This window comes from Carlito syrichta, unplaced genomic scaffold, assembly GCF_000164805.1.
Source record: "Carlito syrichta isolate Samal-C Ts95f unplaced genomic scaffold, Tarsius_syrichta-2.0.1 Scaffold108548, whole genome shotgun sequence".
Classification (NCBI taxonomy): Eukaryota; Metazoa; Chordata; class Mammalia; order Primates; family Tarsiidae; genus Carlito; species Carlito syrichta.
In genome coordinates, this window is record NW_007052644.1 from 131,762 (window position 1) to 155,084 (window position 23,323).

Genomic DNA, 23,323 nt, shown 5'->3' on the forward strand with positions numbered 1-23,323 from the left:
ACCACCCGTTGGATTTCATGTTGTGTGCCTCTCACCTCCTTCTCCCACCCAGGGACTGACTAGAAGCCCAAACCTCACCTGCACACAACTTACTTATGTGGCAAATCCTCACATGTATCCCACAATTTTAAAATAAAAATAAAATGAAGTGAAAAAAATATTAAAACTCTCTTTAAATCCCAAAGTGCCTCTGGTGCAATTAAAATATTATTTAATTTCCAACATTTTTATTTTTCTCAGAAAGGTTAATTGAATAAAATGATCTGAGTTCATGCACACAAGAGCATGCAATTAAAATATGGCGGTCTTGTTCTCTGATGTGTTGGATCAAGGCCTGACATGTTCAAGGCACTCAGAGATGATGTCTTCAATGGTGGCAGTGGGGCGTTCTGGAATCCTGGCAGGTGACCACCTCTCAGAGCCCCAAATGTACACCTAATTTCTTGACTGCGTTCCCCCACCTCATATTCTCCATCTTCCAGTCAGAGCTCAGAGAAGGGAGATAAAAACACACTGTCTCTTTGGCTGCTGGGCTACTCTCACTCTTCTATATCCATCTGGGAGCAGAAATGGGAGTGAGCAGGTGATATATGAGTGGTACCTCCCAAAAACCGGAATTGTTTTTTGGAGAGTGGGCCCCTTGTGGTACAAACTTGCCCTGCTAAGTAAGTATTCTAGGAACCCATCAGCACCAATGTGCCAGCTAGCATTATTGTGAGAGGTTGCATTTGGTGTCAATGAATGAATGAATGAATGAATGAATTTATTGAGATTCTTTTAACGTGTTCGCCCATTTCATGATGGGTGGTTCATGAGCAACCCTGTTCTCACCATACTGAGTGTTCAACAGTTTTTGACCAAAAATGTCATGACTCCTGTGCCTCACCCTGCCCATTCACCTGATTTCACCCCAAGCAACTTTTGTTTTGTTTCTCCAGATGAAAAAAGTCCTCAAAGGGTAAACATTGTGTTGGTGTGGAAAAGGTAAAACAAGAAATGGCAGAAGTACTAAAGGCACCCAAACTGACCCGTTCAAAAACTGTTTTGAGCAGTGGAAAAAGTGTCTTGATAGGTGTGTTACATCAAATGGAGAGTACTTTGAAGGTGACTGAAGTTTAAGCATATGAGAATAAATATGTAATTTTTAATAAATAAATTCTGGGTTTCTTGGGGGTTCCCCCTTGAAGTTTGGATGTTTGGCCCCTTCAAATCTCATGTTGAAGTGTTATCCCTAGTGCTGAAAGTAGTGCCTGGTGGGAGGTGATTTGACAAGGGGAATTGGTCCCTCATGGGTGGCTTGGTGCTGTTTTCCCGGTAATGAGTGAGTTCTTGCTCTACTCGTTCACATGAGAGCTGACTGTTTAAAAGAGCCTGGCAACTCCTCCTCTCTCCCCATGTGATGCCTACTCACCTTCACCTTCTGCCATGATGGAAAGCTTCCTGAGGCCTCACCAGTAACAGATGCTGACACTATGCTTCTTGCATGGTCTGCAGAACCGTGAGCCTCCCCAATACCTCTTTTCTTTGCAAATTACAGAGCACCAGGTATTTCTTTATAGCAACACAAAGTGGACTAATAAAGTGAATTTCATAGTCTTTTCCTTTCTCCTCTTGAAAGGACATACGATGGGGTCAATATAGCCCAAGAGCAGCCGTTTTAACATTGCTTAACTTTGTTATGTTTTTCCAGCAGCTCACTTAAATTTACCCTCTAACCACTAGCTAAGGACAGAACCTGTTTCTCACAAGTAGCTATTGATAATTGTTTTACAATCCCCTCCCCAGCTTGTTTTGTAAACCAGTTAACCTAATCAGCCCTTCCGACCTTCATAACACAGACCCCATCACCATGGCAGCAAACATGTGACTAACCCACCCATCTGCCTGCTGTCCATCACCTGATGTCAGTACCTGTGCTTACCTTCCCTTCATGAAGATGTGGAACAGACCACCACCCAATCACCTGAATGACACCCCCCTCAAAGGGAAGGTTTAAAAGCATTCAACCTCAAGCAGCCATTGGCCATTGCTTTGCTAAACCTCTGGTCTGGCCATGTGGCTCTTTGAGCTATGGTTGCCATATTTTCTTGGTTTTGTTTCCCTTCCCAACTTTGGGGAGGTGAATTGCGCCCCCCCATCTGCTTTCTAAATAAATGATATTTTCCAATCTAACTTCTGTGCACTTCTTTGTACCCTTTGTGCAGCACCAGATCACAGACCCCTTCTCCCACACCCGCACCCCCATCTGGTCTGGCCTTTCCTAGGACTCTCTCTGGTATTCCCAATGTAAAGGAGCAGGCACTGGGCATCTTATTTCCCAAAATCACTTTCTCTTTTTCCTTGATGCAGCTCCATGGCTAAGTTTTAACAATGGGAAGAGTACGTTACAAATGTTTCAGGATTTTGGCATATGAAATTTGGGCTGACAGAGTATGCACCTAAACTGACATTGTGCAAAATTGGATGAGACTTAGCAAGCTTAGATTTCGTTTTTAGTACCCAGTGGGTGTAGTTTTGTGCTGAAGACAGGTATTGGAAAAAAGTTACTTTTTCTGCACATGTGAGTCTAGCAAGCAAGTTTGCAGCTGCCACTACTCAGGTCTAAGGGTTCAAATTGCCTGTCTACAGAAAGATTGGGTGAGTGTTTTGGTGTGGGATCAATAATGATTGTCAACTTGGAGGCACGTGAAGTGATCCCAGTCTTTAGGGACACTCTAGGGCCATGCTAGCTCTTTGGGTAACCAGGACTGCATAATGGAGGGAGAACAGCTTTTGGAGTCAAATATCTTCAGTTTCCTTTTTTGTCAACTAGTTGTATGGTAGTAATGACTTAAATAATATAATATATGAATGGGACCCCCAAAAACCAGAATTAGTTTTTGGAGGGTGGGCCCCTTTTAATACAGGCTTTCCCCACTAGGTAAGTGTTCTAGGAACCCATCAGCATCAGTGTACTAGCTAGTGTTGTGAGTGGCTGCATTCAGTTTCAGCAACTTGTTTTTGGAGATTCTTTCAATTCATTTGCCCATTGCATGATGGGTGACTTACGAGTGTACCTGTCCACACCACACTGAGTGTTCAGCACTCAGTTCAGTCAAAACTGATTTCAATTTTGACTGAAATCAGCATGAACCCCATGCCCCACCCTCTATATTCACCCCATCTCACCTCAAGTAACTTTTTAAAAAAATTTCCTCTGATGAAAAAAGTCCTAAAGGGGAACATTTCGCTGATGTGGAAGGGGTGAGACACAAAATGGGAGAAGCACTAAAAGACATCAAAACTGATTAGTGCAAAAAACTGTTTTGAGCAGTAGAGTGTCTCGATAGGTATATTGCATCAAATGGAAGGTACTTGAATTTTAAACATGTAAGAATAAATACACAATTTTTTATAAATAAATTGTTTTTTTGTGTGTCTTCCCTTGTATACAGGGCACACTATGTGTTACCTGAATCATAGTAAGTTCACAATATGCATCAGCTGCTATCTTTAATATTATTTAAATTTAATATTATTCTTTCTTCCTTTTTCCCTTCCTTCCTTCCTTCCTTCTTTCTTTCTTTCTTCCTTCCTTCCTTTCTTTCTTTCTTTCTTTCTTTCTTTCTTCCTTCCTTCCTTCCTTCCTTCCTTTCTTTCTTTCTTTCTGTCTTTTGACAAGATCTTGCCCTGTTATCAAGGCTGGAGTGCTCACTGCAGCCTCAAACTCCTAGGCTCAAGCAATCCTCTTGCCTCACCCTCCCAGTAGGTAGGACTATAGACACACATCACCACACCCAGTTAATTTAAAACTTCATTTATTTTGGGAAATGGGGTCTCACTATGCTGCCTAGTCTGTTATCATTGCTTCGTCTGGCCTCGAATTCCTGACCTCAAGTGATCCTCTTGCCACCATGCTTGACAGGTCTTTAAAATTCGTATTAATTAATGGGCCTTTGGGCTTTTTGAAGCCTTGTCCAAATCAGAGCCATAGTCATGTCATCTTGGTTTATTCGTCTTTGGCAAGAAGCCAAAGGATGGTTTCAGTGAGCCATCAATTTTGGAAAGGGTATGTTGTTTGGGCTGCCATAACAACATACCACAGACTGAGTGACTTGGACAACAGAAATTCACTTTCTCATAGCCTGGAGGCTAGAAGTCAAGATCAAGGTACCAGCAAGCTTGCTTCCTGGTGAGGACTCTCTTCCTGGCTTGCTGTCTTTCACTGTGTCCTCACATGGTCTTTCCTCTGCTCACGCTCATGAAGAGAGAGAGGATCTTGGTGTCTCTTCTTCTTCTTAGAGGGATGCCAGTCCTACCAGATTAGAGTTCCATGTTTTGACCTCATTTAGCCTTGATTAATTCCCATCTACAAATATAGTCAGTCACATTGAGGGTTAGGGCTTCAACAGATGAATTTTGAGTGGCATGGGAGACATAGTTCAGTCTATAACATAAGGTCTACCTGGACTTCCAGGTGTATTTCCTTCTTGTTCAAATGAGTTTGAGTTGGACTTTGGGGTTAATTACAGCCCAAAACCTCCTAAGTGGTACAAATCATATCAAAAAACTTTTACCTGGCCTGGGCAGGCGAGACCACATCTCTACAACAAAATAAAAAAATTAGCCGGGCGTGGTAGCGCGCGCCTGTAATTCTGGCTACTTGGAAGGCTGAGGCGGAAGGATCGCCGGAGCCCAGCAGGCGAGGCGGCGGTGGCTGGGAGCGGCCACTGCACTCCAGTCTGGGCGACAGAGTGAGACTCCAACTCAAAAAAATAAAAACAAGACAAAACAAAACAAAACAAAACAAAAACCTTTACCTGGGGGCTCATGGAACTCCTTAAAATCATATGCAAATGTTTGTGTTTATGCACATTTTCCAAGCTACCATCAGATTATAAAGTGAACCTCTGACCCCAAAAGTAAAAGCCACTAGTGGGCTGTTCCAAACTCACCGAGCAATCATGTGCCATTCAGATCACTTTGATTCCTCTACACCAAGGCCTTCAATGTCCCTTCAGGGCCAGCCAAGGAATGCAAGTGAATGGAGCAGGTGGCTACAAAGCAATGGCAGGAACGGAGATGCTTGGGAACTAGAGAGCTCACACGTCACCTAAGGGTGAGGCCACATCTACAGACAGAACCACTGCTCAAATCCAGACCATGTAGAAGACCCAAATACGGATTGTTACTCAAAATTCCCAAATATTTAAAACACCGTTTGGGCAAACAAAATGATCATCGTGGTTAAATTGAACTCTGGTCATCGTGATAATCTGACTGATGCAAACATTTTTAGAGGAACTTTGGAAGTAGCTAAGAACTCCTTAAATAAAAGTCACAGAATGGGCCGGGCTCAGTGGCTCAGCCTGTAATCCCAGCACTTTGGGAGGCCGAGGCGAGTGAATTGCCTGAGTCTGCAGGTTCAAGACCCGCCTGGGCAACTTGGCGAGACCTCATCTCTACAATAAAGCAAAAACTAGGCAGGCGTGGTAACGCGCACCTGTAGTTCCAGCTACTTGGAAGGCTGAGGCGGAAGGATCGCCGGAGCCCAGTGGGTGGAGGCTGCGGTGGCCGGGAGCGGCCACTGCACTCCAGTCTGGGTGACAGAGTGAGACTCCAACTCAAAAAAAAAGTCACGGAATGTGGTCTTATTAGTGAGCCACTATAAAATCTTCTTGTCTTTTTTTTTATTATAAAGATGTGGGGTACAATTCAGGTTTAGGTATACAAATGTTGATTATGCGAGTACCCTTGTTGATGAGGTGTGTTCTTCCCTCCCCTGGCAGTTTCCCTTAACTACTAACCACCCCCCTCCCTTGACAGTTTCCCACTACTGCCAATTCCTTTCTTATAGTATTATAATTGTTCAAGGTTCATTTGTGAGTGAAAACATATGGTACTCTGTTCTTTGTTTCTGTGACAGATCACTGAGTATGATCGACTCCAATTCCATCCAAGTTGCTGCAAAGTCCATATGTCTGTCCTTCTTTATGGCTGCTTAATATTCCATTGTGTATATGCACCACATTTGTTTTTATTCAGTGTAGCTTCGATGGGCAACATGGTTGGTTCCATGTTATTGCTATTGTGAATAGAGCTGCAACAAACATATGTGCAGGTATCTTTTTTGTAAAATGATTTGAGTTCCTCTGGGTATATTTCCAGTAAGAGGATTGCTGGGTTATATGGAAGGTCAATTTCTAGTTCTTTCAGAAATCACCACACTGTCTTCCAAAGAGGTTCACGAGTTTGCATTCCCACCACCAGTGTAAAAGCATTCCTTTTTCTCCGCTTTCTCGCCTGCATCTGTTGTTTATTTCATTAATGATGACCATAAAATCTCCTCGTCTTCATCTTCTTGTATCCCAGGATCTACCACAGTGTTTGACTTAGATCATATGCTCAAAAATATTTTCTTAATGAATGAATGAATGAGTAAATACCTCAAGTACCTAAGAACCAAAACATTGCATTTATTCCTTATCCCCAGGGCTGTTTTATAATTTGTTTTTTAGGGATCTCGCAAAATAACAACATAACAATATAACTCCTTGTATTTATATGATACTTTACAGTTTACACAGCACTTCAGGATAAAGTCTTTTGGTCAGGAGAAGTGGTTCCTAAGAAAGACTGGCAGTATCATACCAGCACAAAGGAAATAAGCATTAGGATGAAGACATTACTGACACCTGCAGAGTGGAGAGGTGGCAGGATCCCTGGTCCTTAATAGTATCCCTGAGCCACAGAGTGTACTACTGGGTGAAATTTTGCCTGCCTGTGGGAATTCTGTGTCTATTTCTTCTTATGTAAAGCAGTTTGAGCTTGGGTCTGCTGCTAAACTTCTCCTAAGTGATGCAACTATCACATCACTGAGACTTTACCTGGGGGTACCTTTACCTGGGGAGACTTACTAGAAGAAGCAAAAATGGATACTGGGCGGGTAAGTTGGACCATCTCTAGGACATAGTTAATAAGTGGTAGAGACATCACTAAACATGATGTCTTCTGCTTGCAACCTGGAGTTACTTTTACTATCATAAGAGTGGGCAAATGTTTATTTTCTGTTTTGTAGGCTATAGGTTTCTGTTGTGACTACTCAATTCTGCTCTTTAGTGGACGTAGCCATGATGGTTAATGAATGGGTGTGCTGTAACCCCTACATATCTTAAAGATGAAATAGAAATCCCCAGTTCTAAATCTGTTTTCTTTAGTCTATTAGTCAATAAAATTTTGAAAACAATGTTTATGTATTGATATTTATATACTAGAAACTAGGCATCTTGGGTTCTTGTCTCAGGTTTTTGACAATCATCTGCTCATGTGGTCTTGGCCCAGTCTTTACACCTCTCAAAGCCTCAATTTCTTTACCTACAGATTGAGTAAGCTGCAAAGGAAGACCACAAAGGTTCATTTCAATTCCCAATTCTGTTTCTAGTAGAGCAAAGTTCATAAAAAGATAGGGAGTGAGTGGATGGATTTGCATGAATTAGTAATAGTTTGTGTCTCAGGGTGAATAATAAATTTACAGGTGTTAATCACATGATTGAAAAAATGAGTAAACAGATTAAAAAGTAAGTAAATAAATGAAAGTTATGTATGAACCGATGATGCTGATGTCTCATGAACCAAAGTTTAAATGATTAATTCAATTCTGGGCACATGGGCACCAAATTAAAAAAAAAAAAAAAGAAATTTTTTTTTTTTTGAGTTGGAGTCTCACTCTGTCACCCAGGCTGGAGTGCGGTGGCTGGGAGCGGCCTCGACCTGCTGGGCTCTGGCGATCCTTCTGCCTCAGCCTTCCAAGTAGCTGGAACTACAGGCGCGCACTACCACGCCCAGCTCATTTTGATTTATTGTAGAGATGAGGTCTCATCAAATTGCCCAGGCGGGTCTCGAACCCATGGGCTCAGGCAATCCACTCACCTCAGCCTCCCAAAGGCACGGGATTACAGGCTGAGCCACCGAGCCAGGCCAAAAAAAAGAAATTTTAAATGAAAGACCAAACTCCAAGACAGCAGAGTCTCAAATCCTAAGAAAATAACTGAGTAACAATGCTTTGAGTGCCCCCTTTTATATTATAATGTGTAGCTGTTGACACATCCTTGACTCAGACTCCTTCAAAGCTCCAAGCCACTGAAATGTCATCAAATGTAGACAAATGAAAGTTTTCCTTGTCTGTAAAGTACAATGCTCTGTGATTTACTCTTTTAGTTGAAAAATAGAGACTTTGAGAGACTCAAAGGACTCAAAAGAACTATACTTGCTATGAAAGAAACGTTTACTATATGAATTCCTATCTCATGTTCACTGTATTTTATAAACCCCTACCTCATGTTTGCTGTATTTTATAAACCCCTACCTCACATTTGCTGTATTTTATAAATCCCTACCTCAAACCCCATAAGACTAGGCATATGTAAGGCACCTGGTAATAACTGTGACTGTAAAGTTACAAAATATTTGCAGTGTTTGTACTTAGAACTTTGTTAAGTTTTTGTTTGTCCCATAATAACCATGTTAAATGAAATAACCGGTTTCTTCTGCTTCTGCAACCACTGCTGGCAGTGCGTGAATGTTAAGCAATAAGCCCCTCCCGGACATTCCTTTGCTTGAATTATGGTAGGCTCTGTGGCGCCAGCCACTCTTCTGGTGGGCTCTGTGTTGTTTCAAACCTGCTTGTATGTTGAAGCTGACTGTAAACCATAGCTTATCTAACATTCCAGGATGCTTAACTACTTCCCCTCCACCCGTTTGGCCATTAGTAGTCAATAATGGGCAACTGAGCCCGCACCCGTGCAAATCAAAAGTGAACCAACCAATCTCAAGCACTCCTGTCCCCTGACATCACACAGACCTAATTGAGAACTAATTATGCAAGGTCCGTGGACTTCGTTTTCTACGTCATGCTCTCTTCTAGTTGGATAATGTCTCAATCGTAGGAAAAACCAGTCACACCCAGCCCTTCCCTTGCAACTGTTTATATAAACCACTTGCTGTACTAGGCCGGGGCTCTCGTTCCTGTACCGCTGTGTCGGTTACATACGGGAGCCCAGACTCGAGCTGAATAAAAAGCCTGAATAAAAAGCTTCGTGTGTTTGCATCGGAGCTGGCTCTTTGGTGGTCTCTCGGATTTAGGACTTTGGGGTACTACAGACTTGTGATAACATAACTACTTGGCCTTAATCTCTTTTGATTTAAAACAGCTAAATTATGAAAGCCTTTTTTTTTTTTTTTTTTTTTTGTTAAGATGACTCTTGGGAGCAATGTGAAGGATAACTTAAAGGGAAATGTTGTGGGTAGAATTGTTTCTCCCCAAAAATGTTGATTTCCCAACTCTCATCCATAAATGTGTCCTTATTTGGAAATCGTTTTTACAGATGCAATCAAATTAAAGTAAGGTCATACTCAATTAGGGTGGGCTCAAATCCAATATGACTGGAAGTTTGGGAATGGAAGGAAAATGATAGATCACTAACTAGACGAAAACTTGGTTCGACATGAAAAGTTTTAAGATTGGAGAAAGAGAGCACACCCATTAATGTAGAAAGACCTATCAATCAGACAGAGAAAATTTAAATATACAAAATATGCTAGTTTGGAATCTGCCACAAAAATGGCCTTTATCTTGTTTGGGAGGTAATTCCGGAGAGCAGAAGGTGGCACTGAGGAATCCAAGCCTAGGAAAGCAGAAAACTACACAAGTCAGCTGCTGCTGGTGGCAACCAGGACTCCCTTCTGTCGGGGACTTTTTGAGGAACCATGAAGCACACATGGCAACATTGTTACCCTAAGGGACAATGAGGCCAGATCCTTTACAGACCTCCATCACTTTATGTTTGAGGATGGCTTGGAGGCTGTTAAATCTCTGGCTTTTCCAGCCTTCTTTGTATTTGCATGCTGGGAAGCATCTGCCTCAGCTGCAGGTGGGTTCTGAAATAAGCAGAAAGGATGTGTCACAACATCTCCAGCATCTGCTATGCTGGTCCATGGATCAAAATTAGGGCTACCATGTGGTTTTCACACTGTGGCAAAGATTAAAAAAAAAATAAGGGCAACGCAAAGTAGACATGTGTGCGTATGTGTGACACATTATATCTAGCTCTATTTCTATCTCTATGTCCCTTTCAAAATAAAGTTGACAGCTCTCTTCTCTTCCTTGTTGTGTTAATTTTATGACAACTTGACTGGACCACAGGGTGCTCAGACATTTGGTCAAATGTTTTTCTGGGTATTTCTGGATAAGATTAACGTTTGAATTGGTAGACCAAGGAAAGCAGATTGGTCTCCCTAGCATGGGTTGTTCTCATTCAATCAGTTGAAGGTCTGAATAAAACAAAAGGCCAGGCCTCTGGCAAGTAAGAGGGAATGCCTCCTACCTGACTGCCTTGAACTAGGATACTGTTGTTTTTTGTTTTCTGTCTTAGGACTGGAACTGAAACATCTTGAGTCTAGAGCCTGTAGGCCTTTGAGCTGGAACTGAACATAGAACTGTCCTCACAAGTGTATTAGTTCTGAGTTCTCCAGAGAAACAAAACCAACAGGATATCGACCTTTGAACAACATGGGTTTGAATTGGATGGGTCCACTTACATGTTGTTTTTTTTTCAAGCAAATGGAGTTGGAAAATACAGTCTTAGCAGGACACAAAACCCACATACTCCAGCTTGTCAGCTGCAGACCTTGCAACTTCTCAGCTTCCATAATCACATGAGCTAATTCTTCATATTATAGTGAGTATCTTTCTACATATGCAGTTGTCCACTGGTATCTTTAAGAGGTTGATTTCAGGACTCCCACACATACCAAAATCCACACATACTCAAGTCCCACAGTCGGTCCTAAGGAATCTTCATATACAAAAAAATTGACTCTTTTGTGTGCAGGTTTTTAATCTTGCAAATACTGTGTTTTCCATCCACGCTTGGCTGAAAAGAATGAGAGTGTGAGTGGACCCATGCAATTCAAGTCTGTGCTGCTCAAGGGTCAACTGTATATTTGATTGGCTTTCTTTCTTTGGAAAACCCTGACTAATATATTTGGGAGGACACTTTTTTGGTTTTAAAAATCACGGCTTTTATTTTTGATGTCATAAATGAGAAGGGTGAAAAGATACATTGGATTTGGAGGTAGAAGGTGATCAGCAAAACCAACCATGTTTATTAAGCATGTGCCTTATGCCAGGCTCAGTTGTTTTGTATCTTTGTCTCATTTAAGCCTCTCAGGCTGGAATCCCGCCGTAAGAGCTGGGGTTTTCGCCACAGCTCTTCAAACAACTCTGCCATCCTAGAAGGCCTTTCTGCATCCCCCCATCGTCCTCAGGAAAAGCCCCAACTCCATGGTAGTCAACACGCTTCTTCTTGGTCAGTTCCCTTCATATCTCACAGAGTCATCTGTGATCACGCCTCTTGGACTGGCATACTCCAGCCATGCCTGACTCTTGGCCCTTTCAGAGAGAGTCCCACTCAGGCACTACTTCCTTTTTTCAGGAGTTTCTCACAGCACCCCTGCTTCCCTACAAAGAACCTTGGATCCCACTGGGAATGCCATGTGATACTTCTCTTCTGCACTAGAGAGTGAGTTCATTGGAGGCAGAGGCCACAAAGGCATGGAAACTTGTAGGCTCCCAATTAATTTTTGTGGATTGAATTCATGAACTGCAACACCAGGTCCATTTGCTTCTGTGGCCAGTTTTCTCTCCAAACTGCCATTGAATTCCCTCCATCCTTTAGTTTTCATGAGGCAGCTCTAGAATAATAATGAACTAAATTCCAGAGTTGGTGTCAGATGACTTGGCTTATCTCTTTTTCTGCTTGTATCTGGATAACCACTCTGCCCCTCAGTCCCTTCATCTCCAAATCAGTAAAACAACTCCCATAGAGTTATAATATTGACTAAATTTGTTAAGTGATTGTGAAATGCTTTTGTGAACTCAAAAAGGATATACAGGGCAACCCTCTTGCTCCACCCCCCCCAGGAGTTTTTCTGTCCTCTTATTAAATCCTGCTTTCCAAAAAAAAAAAATTTATACACACACACACACACACACACACACAAACACATACACAAATATGAATTATGATAATCCATAATATTAAATATAAAAACCTCCTGGTATAAGTAGTAAGTTTCAGGTGTAATTTACATTTTATATTATTAAATAATAGGAATCTTGAATTATTACTCAGCGGTGACGATGGCAACAATCTTTTAAAAATAAAAATGGTAACTTCTAGCAAAATGTGAAAACTGAAGCCTATAAATAAATTATTATTTTTATTCTCATAAAATATTGAAAAGAATCGCCAATGTTATTTTAATATAGAACAATCGAAAGACAATGAAAAATTCAGTCAGTTCTGAAAAATTAAACAGAAAACAAAATCAAGTATGCTATAACAACAGACATAATAGCAGAAAAATTAAACATTCTAAAAGACTTAGTATATTTTAAAAGCCATTGGCAATAATTCAATTCAAATAAATAGAGAATAATGATGTTGGTGATAGGTCATCCTTCATAAGATGCCCTGCTAACATTTCAAATATAAAATATTGACTAGGAGGGTCTGAAGAGACATATGCATATATTATTAACAAATAAAAAGGCAGAAAAATTAGTGAATCTGAAAAACGCTTTGTATAAAATTATGGACTTCACAAAATACAAAGAATTATGTAATTAAGTGGGTAAAAAAAAATCAAGTTTTAAAATATAAGTTTAAAAATCCAGGCTGCATCACAGAGACATTTGTTTAAGCCAAAGGGAGGAGAAACTAATGTGATGTTTAAAATGACTTTAGCATTGGCTGTCTTTGCTCTAAGGAAGAAATGGTAATTTCCAAAGGTAATTGCATCAAGATTGGGTATTTTCAGATAAACAAAATAGATTGTTCTCTGAAAGGTCCATAAAATGAAGTTTCTTATATTGAATCTCATCTTTCAGGGCTTTCCATTATATACATGGAGACTCACGTTGCATAAAGGCCAAAAATGTACTCCACAAATACTGATTTCCCACAATCTGCCAGGAACTGTCTTAGATGTGGGAAACAAGAAGAATGCGACTTATTTTAAACAGCGTCTTGTCTCATTCATTCATTCATTCATTCACTTGAGACATTCATATTGGGTGCTTACTCTATGTCAGGTCCTGGGATCAAAGAAGAAAAAGTCAGAGATGGTCTCCATCCTTTTAACCCTTACACATGAACGAGAATAGCAACAGAACATCCATTACACTGATCATGTGCCAGGCACTGTGCTAAGCAAATTGCTTTTTATAATTCCCATAATAGTCTGGTGTTGACATTATTTGACTGATGAGGAAATGGAGGCTCAAAAATGGTTAATCACCTTGTCCAAGGTCATACAACTAATCTGTGGAAGTCCTGAAGTTTGAACCCAGATCACTGACTCAAAGTCGATGCTCTTATCTATCCTGCTGTGTCACTTCTTGACGCTGGAACTGTTAGCGGGAAACTGCAAAAAATGGAAAACCATGGTGATTGATGTAATGGTTGGCTAAGATATACAATTCACTGAGGGCAGAAGAGAGAAGAAAGGCAAAAAACTCGTCTTTAGGGTTTAACATTTATTAGCCTCAAAGTAATTTATATACAAGATCTTGTTTAAATCTTTTACTAGCCCCATGAATTAGGTAATCTCATTTTACAGATAATGGAATTGATTATTTCACTTACAAATACTTTTAACTACCAAAAACTGAAAAACTGACCACAGGGATAAAATGAATAGGGTTTTATTTTTCTCACATGAGTTGGTATTGACTTAGGAGCTCGACAGTGTTAGGGTTGACATCTGTGCAATTCTTCGAGCCTGTTCCTCATGGTTGCGAAGTGGTTGCCATAGCTTCAGCCATCATGTTTTCATTCAAAACAGGAGGAAGGAGAAAGGGGTGGCACCACATTTATTTGTCTAAAAAAATTCAAAAAGTAACACATTCCCCAGAGGCCACCCTCAAATCTAGAAAACTGTCTACATACCAGAACATTGTCACATGGCTACATCAAGCCGCAGGGGAGGTTAGAAAAGTGAGTAATCAGCTTTCCAATAATTACAAGGGAAGGCAGCAGAGGAGACAGGAAATGAAGGTCTGTGTGGGGATTGCTGGGATCTGCATGAGAGACAGAGGGCTGTCTTGCTCCCCTCCCAGTAGCTTGCTGAGGTCTGGCAGAACCTGCAGGGCCATCTGGTGCTGCAAGCAAAGTGGGGTGGATAGTGGTAAGGAGCTTTTGGGAGGTGCATATGATCAAAGATTCCCTTAACTGCTTTTTGCCTCGACATTCCTGAAGACAGGGACTTCCTAGAGTCCTGTGTGCCAGCTGGACGAGGTGTGAAGTGTTCTGTACCTTGGGGAAAAAAGAATGAGAGGACCACCAATTTTCCTCAGCGGGTGACCCAGAGGATGCAGACAAAAGACTCACGGCCCTGTAGAATCCACATGAAGGGAACAGAGATTAGAAGGTGAGGCCGAAGCAGGGGAGCTCCTCAGGAAGACTCTCATGCAGTCAAAAGATACCTCACTCGGAAAGGAGCTGGGGTGAGGACCTCTGGCAGGGCCCAAGGGAAAGATGTGCCCCTCTCTGAGGATGTCTTCACTGATAGAGGGTGTCAGGATGAAGCCAAACACTGTCTTTCAGAAAATCAGTCACAGTCCAAATCTGATTCAAGGGGCATCTCTCCACTACCACCATGTCACCACATGTTGGTAGTTACATGAAAGGCAACCCCCATAATCCACCCCTCCAACAAGTCTCTCTTCCCCACTTTTGATCTAGGAGAGCTAGACCGAAAATACAAAGGGGAGGGAGGTTTGTGTTTCGGGTCACCCCTACCTCTCCTTTCCCTTTAAGGAGTCAGAGGCTGGTCGATGAGGAAGGAGTCGCTCATGCCCATAACTTCTAACCTAACCCTTAATGCCAGTATGCATCCCGAGGTCAGGGGTGTTAGAGAGAGGGCAGAGAAAGATGAGATTTAAAGTGTCTAAGTCTGAAGTTTTAAACCAGTCTGGACTTTTAGTAACTGGATATATCTAAAAAATCATGTCATCTCCCCAAGATGCCCCTCAGAGATTCAAAGGACATTCTAAAGAGGCTAAAGGCAGCAGCTGTAGAAAAGTAAGTGTTTCAGATTTTCATGTTTCTGTCCCACTGAAACAATACGCCTGGTTTATATTGAGGTATACATTAAGTTGCTGAAAAACCAAGTACCCTCTGTAGGTGGAGATGTAATCTTTTCCAAGAACGGTATCATTTTGAGTTGGGTGGACATCTGGAGCGCCTGACAGCAAATTTGAGTGCCCTTTGGGTCACCAGGGAAGACTGCAAAAATAAGGATTCTTGGAGATTTCAATTCAAGAGCCCTGTGGTGGGTCCCGGGGATGGAGACGCAGCCATAGATTATGTTTGAGAATCACTGCCCTGAACCTTTGGGTTCACTCTGGGGCCACCATGCACAACTGGGTACCAGTTGTGCCTGATGAATTTGCAGGGAAACATTTATCATTCTCCCGTTGAAGCAGCATTTGTTGCTTGTTTTTCTTCATGAGACCAACTATCATACGCAAAAATCTTGTGTGTTCAATTTTAGGTTCTTAAAAGTAGGAGTTACCTCTTTTGGCAAAACCATAATAACAGAGTTTTGAATTTGAACAACAACAACAACAACAACCCAGAAACTAGGGAAGGCCAAAGAGTTTTCTTTTCCATATAACTCTTGTCAAATAAAACTTCAGACAGTCAGGCTCAGTGGCTCAGCCTGTAATCCCGCACTTTGGGAGGCTGAGGTGAGTGGATTGCCTGAGCCCGCGGGTTCAAGACCCGCCCAGGCAACTTGGCGAGCCCTCATCTCTACAATAAATCAAAACTTAGCCAGCCGTGTTAGAATGCGCCTGTAGTTCCAGCTACTTGGAAGGCTGAGGCGGAAGGATCACTGGAGCCCAGCAGGCTGAGGCTGCGGTGGCTGGAAGCGGCCACTGCACTCCAGTCTGGGTGACAGAGTGAGACTCCAACTCAAAAAAACAAAAAACAAAAGACAAACTTCAGATTGCTTATTTGCATGGTTCCTGCCTTTCATCAGGAGGTGCTGTGAGACAGTAGAGAACATATTTTCATGTTTCTTACGGTTAGGACTTTCTGAGCAAAGAAATCTGGTCCTTGAGATGAAGAACAAGCCTGGAATCAAAAGGGTGATTTAAAGTCAAGGAACCTCAACAGGGATTTAGAGATTTATCTATGTGTTTACATTTCAAAGAGGGTTAAAGCCCTTGGTTGTAAACTCCAGTTTGTCTTACCTACCCTTTGAAATGAAACATTTATTTACATTCTGAAGGGTAAGAATCAGACCTTTCTTTTCCTTCCCCAAAGGGATACCGTTCAATCAGGAGATCAGGTTTCCTTCTCTCACTCTGGAGTGGAGGAGGCAATGGTATATTCACTCCCAGATTCATATGTTTGGGATTTGGGATGCCTCTCCAGCGGTACAAGAGACTCTCTTTGTATGTACATGTGTGACTCTCACAGCACTTGCCCTGAAGGGGAAAGAAGTGGTGCCCAAAGAAGGGATGCAGTCACGGCTCTAAGTAAGGCATAACTATTGCCTTGATCCAGAAGGCTCAGTTTTGTACTCAGGATCATAGAAATCAATATAGATGTTAAAAACTTAACCGTGGAGTCTGAAGAAGGTTGGGATTCCAGAGATGGTGTAGCGTACTTATTGATGGGGGCAAGCAGCCGCAGAGGGGTTGTCTAGACTTCCAGCTGAGTCTCTTCATTCACCATGGTGTAGTGTCTGGTGCAGAGTGAGGTGGCAGAGCTGGGAGATCTTCTGAGTCACCACTTTTTGTGTGTAATTATAGAAAGTACAAAACTATTTGCAATGACAAAAAAGTACAAATTACAATATTATAAAAAATACCAAAAAAGAAAAAAACAAAAGAAAAGAGATCTGATTTTTTGATTTCACATGATTTCATACAAGGCTTTCCTAAAACCCCCCAAACATAGTGTGGGTCAGTGTTTCACAAACATGTTCTGGAAGTGAGGTCTTCTTATTCTCCACACAATACACACTAGAAAGTTTGAAACTCTGGAGGGGGCAGGGGTGGAGAGATAATGTTCAAAATTTCCCTGGGTTGCTTCTGACTTCTTTTTCAGGAAAGAAATAAAGAGCCCATGGTGATATCTAGTCATTATCTTTTTTTTTTTCATTTTATGTTTATTTGGTATTTTATACACACACACACACACACACACACACACGGCATATATATGGTTTGTCAATATCTATGGTGTAAATACTTCCATTACAGTGGACTTCAGCCTACCAACATGATGTCAATCAGCTTGCAAAATTCCCGAAAATTTAACAATAGGCTCTTCCAAGCTGGCATGAACCAACTGCACCACACCATTGACATATGGCTAAAACAAAACAAGATAGAACATACATCTCAAAAGTTCAAGCAATATAGGAAAATTCCAAATAATAACTGTAGGTTGTCCCCCACTTTAAGAGTTGGAGCTAATTCCCCTACTCCTCACCATTGAGAGTAGACTATACTTAGTGACTCCTTCCAAAGAATAGCATAGGAAAAGGGAAAAATAATATTTAAAGTGGTGACATATGGCAAACACTGCCTAAGTTAGGTGATAAAAGTTAACATTACCAGTGGTGTCATACAAATATTATGCAAGACTGGATTTGATATGATGAGAAAGGTAATTCACATGTGTGGTGTTCTTTCAAAAAACTCATAGCCCCAGGATAATCATAAGAAAGGCATAGGACAAACTAACATTACAGGACATTCTACGGGATATTTGGGCAGTATTCCTCAAGACTCTCAAGGTCATGGTTACCAAGGATAGACTGAGAAACTGACACAGACCAGATGAGACTGGAAGACATGACAGCTAAATGTTATGAAGTATTCTGACTTGGATCCTGTAAATAACATCAATAGAAAATCAGATGAAATAAAAATGAAGCCTGGGGTTTAGTTAGTAGTAATACAGCAGTGACAGTTTCTTGGTTTTGTTAAATGAAGTGCAGGGGAAAAAGTGTAACCCTTATACATGCTTAGTTGGAAAAAACTTCTGTTACGAGAGACAGATTAACAGGAAGAAAACAAACAGAAGTTTATTAAAATGCATATTTCATATGTACATAGTAGACACCCAGGAATGAATAGTTCCAAAGAAGTGGCTTTGAATTTTAGCTTATATAACATATTCAACAAATAACAGTAAATTTTTAGAGAAGTGACCAAACAAAGAAAAAGAACTTTGAGTCTTTATAGGCCATAATTGGAGGGAAACTCAAATAATTGGCAGCTACAAGTTTGTTCATAAAGCTTGTTAATGCAGATTGCTCTCGTATCATATACAAACAAAAAAGACCTAAAGTTGTCTTCAGGTGATAATCTCTGTTTTTCCCTAGTATAGAGGGGAATGAGAATGCCTTTTGTCTTTGTAAATCTATGACCTACTTTTAGGCAAATAGAGAGAAGGCAGAGAGCTTTCCTGCTTCTTCTTCCTAGCTGACTTCAGCGCCACAATTCTTCATATTTTGGGGAGGCATATTCTGGTCTCTCACAGTACCATGGAGATGTAAGATATTAACAATGGGCAAGACAGTTTGAGGGGCATATGGGAACTCTATCTTCACAACTTTTTTCTGAAATTTTCTGAAATTACTGCAAAATAGAAAGGTTTATTAAGACCTTTAAAAACCAAGTGTTAGAAGGATGGAGGATGGATAGGTGGAGCACAGAGGATTTTTAAAGCAGTGATATTTCTCTATATGATACTACTATAGTGGATACATGCTATTATATATTTGTCCAAACCCATAGAATGTTCATCAAGAGTGAACCCAAATGGCTCTTTGTGTGTGGGAATGGGGGCATAAGGAAACTCTACTTTCTGCTCAATTTTGCTGTGAAACTAAGAAATCTCTAAAAAATGAAGTGCATTTTAAAAAGCAAGCGAGTATCATTTCTAAACCACAGGGACTTTAAGCGGGGCATTAGTTTTTTCTTCCCTCATTGTAGGTATATGGTCCACCTCTCAGAAGGAGCCAGAGTTTCTGGTGTTCCTCTCACAAGGCATAGAATGCTATTAATTTATCTTAGTTAATGTTAATTTTCCAATAAGAGGAGACAAAGGTGGTATCAGAGCTCTTGGACTCTACATAGGGACTTTTGTTGAGGGTTCTATAACCTCTTCATTTTTTGAAGTAACTTCCTTAAATCAAAAGAGCCCTTGTTTGCTTTTTGCATATTTTGCTGGATTGTTTCATAGATTTTTCAAAATGTGTTACTTCTTTATTCAATTAGAAATGTAGACATTAGGGTCTTAAATTATGTATTTGTAAATATCATTTTATGATTAGATTTATAAAATCAACTCAATTTCAGAATCATTGCAAATAGGTTATCTTGTCTATCTGTGAGCTAAATAGATACAAAAGAAAACAGAACTAAAAGGGTTTTTTTTGAAATTTAATTCCTTTAAGTTCTCAAAGAAAATAACAGAAATACAACACACACTCATCTTCATTCCATGACAAGCAAATGCTATTTCATAGAATGTTAAACTTGAAGAGAACTTGGACAGCATATGGGGTGCAGCCCCTCAATAGAGGGAGAGGAAAACTGAAGACTGCTCAGGGTCACCCAGGTAGTGACAAAGGTTAGGTAAGTCTCTGGGCATCTTGACTCTCACCTCAGGTACTTGCCATTGTATGCAGCTGGTCAAAATGCATTAGAACATGAGGAAGAACCATCACAAAGTGTTAACTTAACAATGGTGAAAAGAAAAATGAAGGTATCTGTGGTCCTTTAACAAGCATCCTTTTGTTTTCAACAATAATCCATGTCTGCAAAACCATCATTTATCAGTGTCCTAACTTTGCTACAGCTGCTTCCTTTTCTTGAACAAAAATCTTTAACTTTAAAATACATCTTTAAACTTTGCTTTCAGCTTTAATTATCCATCCATTTGCCTCCATTGTGGGAATTATAAAAGCACTCCTTTTTTCCCCCTTCCCTAAATCAGAAATAAGTCATAAACTAAAGATTGTCCAGCACACTGAGGAGTCTAGAAAATAACTTCAGGCAAAGTTATTCAACTAGGTATCAAATTAGCATGGGTCATTGAGAGAGGAGATAGCTGGAGAAAAGCTAGGCAGACAGACAGGATGGGTCCTCTGGTAACAAAGTAGCCAACTTCCTGCAGGCCTCTGAACTGATACACTGTCATTTGTAAACAAGCTCCCTACACGCCCCACAGACTAAGGTAAGAAAACACTCAACTGCAGGGTTATAAAACAAACCAAACAGTTCACTGATAAGTGCTGACCAATCAGCTCACTATTAGGCCCCTATCTCCAGCTGATTGGTTCTTAGTACTGACCAATCAGCACAACTATTGCCAACCAATCAGCACACAACTAGCGCTAGGCTCTCTGCTCTGTTTTAGGGCTATATAAGCACCAGATTTCAGCTCCAAATTGGCAACCACTTGGGTCCCCTTCTTTCTGGGAGCAATAAGTCCTGCTTTCCCACCTTCCAGGTGCCCATGTCCCTCATTCCTCCTGGGTGTGAGACAAGAACCTGGACCTGAAGAACTGCAGAAGATCATCAGAGCAGAAGAGCCACGCATCCCAGAGACCAGTTTGCCAGCCAATGGAGCTGGCTGAATTGGGAGAGCTGTTGGCAGAAGGTGAGACTCTGAAACTGAGACACTTCTGGGGCTGGCTTGTCAGCCCACCAAATTAAGAACACTCTCTCAGGGCTTGGTTTGCTGGCCCATTAGAGCCAACATTTCTGGGGCTTGGCGTTCCAGCCCATTAGAGCTGACACTCTTGGAGCACAGGCCAACTGGATAAAAATCCATATCACTATGTCTTCTGCCTGTGAAACCATCCTTCAAAATACCACAAAAGCAAGAGAGAAGGTTGTGGATCTGAGAATGTGAATAAAAACGAATGACTTCCCAGAAAGAAAACAGCGATTGGGTTATAGTACAGGGGAAGCATGGTGGTTCACATTGGAAGAAGGCAGGCACTGCTGATACAGGAAGCTCTTTTATTGTTTGTTTCTTTCTCCCATGTTTTTGCCAACATAAACCAGAAAAATAGTAGCATTAGTTTAGTCCTGGCTATAGACCACAGAGAAATAACACATGCAACTTGAATAATAAAAGAAATAGCAGGTGAGGATAAACCTCTCCCTTCTCTACAGAGCAAGAATCAGATGATTAGGTTATAAAATTGCAGTATTCAGGGCAGAACTCCAGATAAATATTTTGAAGGCTATTATGAATTGAATCGTGTCTCCCAAAATTTATGTGATGAAGTCCCCCGTACCTCAGAAAGTGATCTTATTTGTAAATAGCATCTTTGCAGTCTTAATTTGTTAAGATGAAATGATACTGGAACAAGGTGGGCCTCTAATCCAATAAGGGGTTGTTGTCTTTTAAAAAAGGGGGGATTTGGGTACAGACAAATATAGGAAGAACACCATGTGGAGATAAAGGCAGAGATCTGGGTGATACTTCTACAAGCCAAGGAATGCCAAAGATTGCCAACACCCCAATCTAGGGGGAAAGCATGGGACAAATTCTCCCTCACAGCTGTCAGAAGGAATCAACTCTACTGACATCTTGATCTAGGACATCTAGCCTCCAGAATGTGGGACAATAAACTGTTTAAGCCATTCAATTTGTAATACCTTATTGAGGCAGCCCTAGCAAAGGTTGATCTTGCCTGGTAAGGCTGGCAAAGACTGAAACACATGTATTATGCTAGAGGCTCAATGTCCTGGGACATGGTCCTTTCTTCTCCTTAAACTTCCAGGAGGGCAAACAGGGACTGACTTTTGTCTCTCCTGATAAAGCTATTTATACTCCCAGGGGAACATGAACTCACTGCTGACGGCTCAATCAATATTAAACAAACAACAACAACAACAAAATGGAAGCAACCCATACCAGATGAAGTAGAACAAAAGGAGCAAAGTAAAAAGGAATTTTAAATGTAATAAATATCTTCAAGGAATAGTCAAGGGAATTTGTAATAAAGGCCAGCACAGCAGTTATAAAGAATAATCAACTTGAAAGTTAGGATATCGGAAGTATACAGTTGAAATAAGAGAACTCAATATACATGCTTTAGAGAGAAAAAAAAAAGAGTGAAGATAGTATTAAGGCCCTTGTTTTGTTTGAGGAAAAAAAATAGAGTTAATGTATGTTTAAGAGACTGATAAAAATAAACAGTATAGAGCCTAGCAATTAAGGATAAGTACTTTAAAAGTAAATGAATGACTTTCAAGCAGTAGAATACAATTTGATAGCAGATACATAAGCCAAAAAAATCATTTATTTTTATTTTTTAGAGACAGAGTCTCGTTTTGTCACCAAGGCTGGAATACAGTGGCACCATTATAGCTCACTGCAGCCTCAAACTTCTGGGCTCAAGCAATCCTCCCACCTCAGCCTCCCACACTACCACACCTGGCTAATTGCTTTATTTTTTGTAGAGGCAAGGTCTCACTATGTTGTGTAGGTTGGCGTTGTACTCTTGATCTCAGGCAATTCTCCTGCCTCAGTTTCCCAAAGTGCTGGGCTTACAAGCATGAGCCACCAGGCCCAGTCAAATAAATCATAATTGAATTGCATTCTTTTTGAGCACATAAGAAATATTCACAAAAATTAACTAGATGTTGTCCAAAAAAAAGTATAAACAAGAATAATAGTATGATTAATGAATTAAACATCTGATAAAATTCAACATAATAATATTAAAAGTTGTCAGAAAACTTGAACTAGAAGGGAACTTCTTAAAGTTGGTAAAGGATATATACCCAAACTACAGTAAAAGAGGATCTTTAATGGAAAAATCTTTGATCAATTTTATTAAGATAATAAAAATAGAATGCAACTCATTATTGCTACTGTGAGTGTGGTTTTGGAGGTCTTAGGTACTATCAGTCAAAAAAATAAGCAAAAGTATAAAGACTGGAAGGAAAGAAGAAAGTAAAATTAATTGAATATGATAATCTACACAAAAACCCAGTCCAAACTGTTAGAATTAATAAGACATATCAGTAATATTAGCAGAGACTTTATCAAATTATAATCAATAGCATTTCTCTATACCAGCAACAACAAATTAGAAAATACGATGGAAAATAACACAACATTTACAACAGCAGTAAATCTATAGCATATTTAAGAATTTACTTAACCAGTAACACATAAGATCCTTACAGAGCATAATTTACAGCTTTACTAAAGGAAATAAACAATGTCCTGAA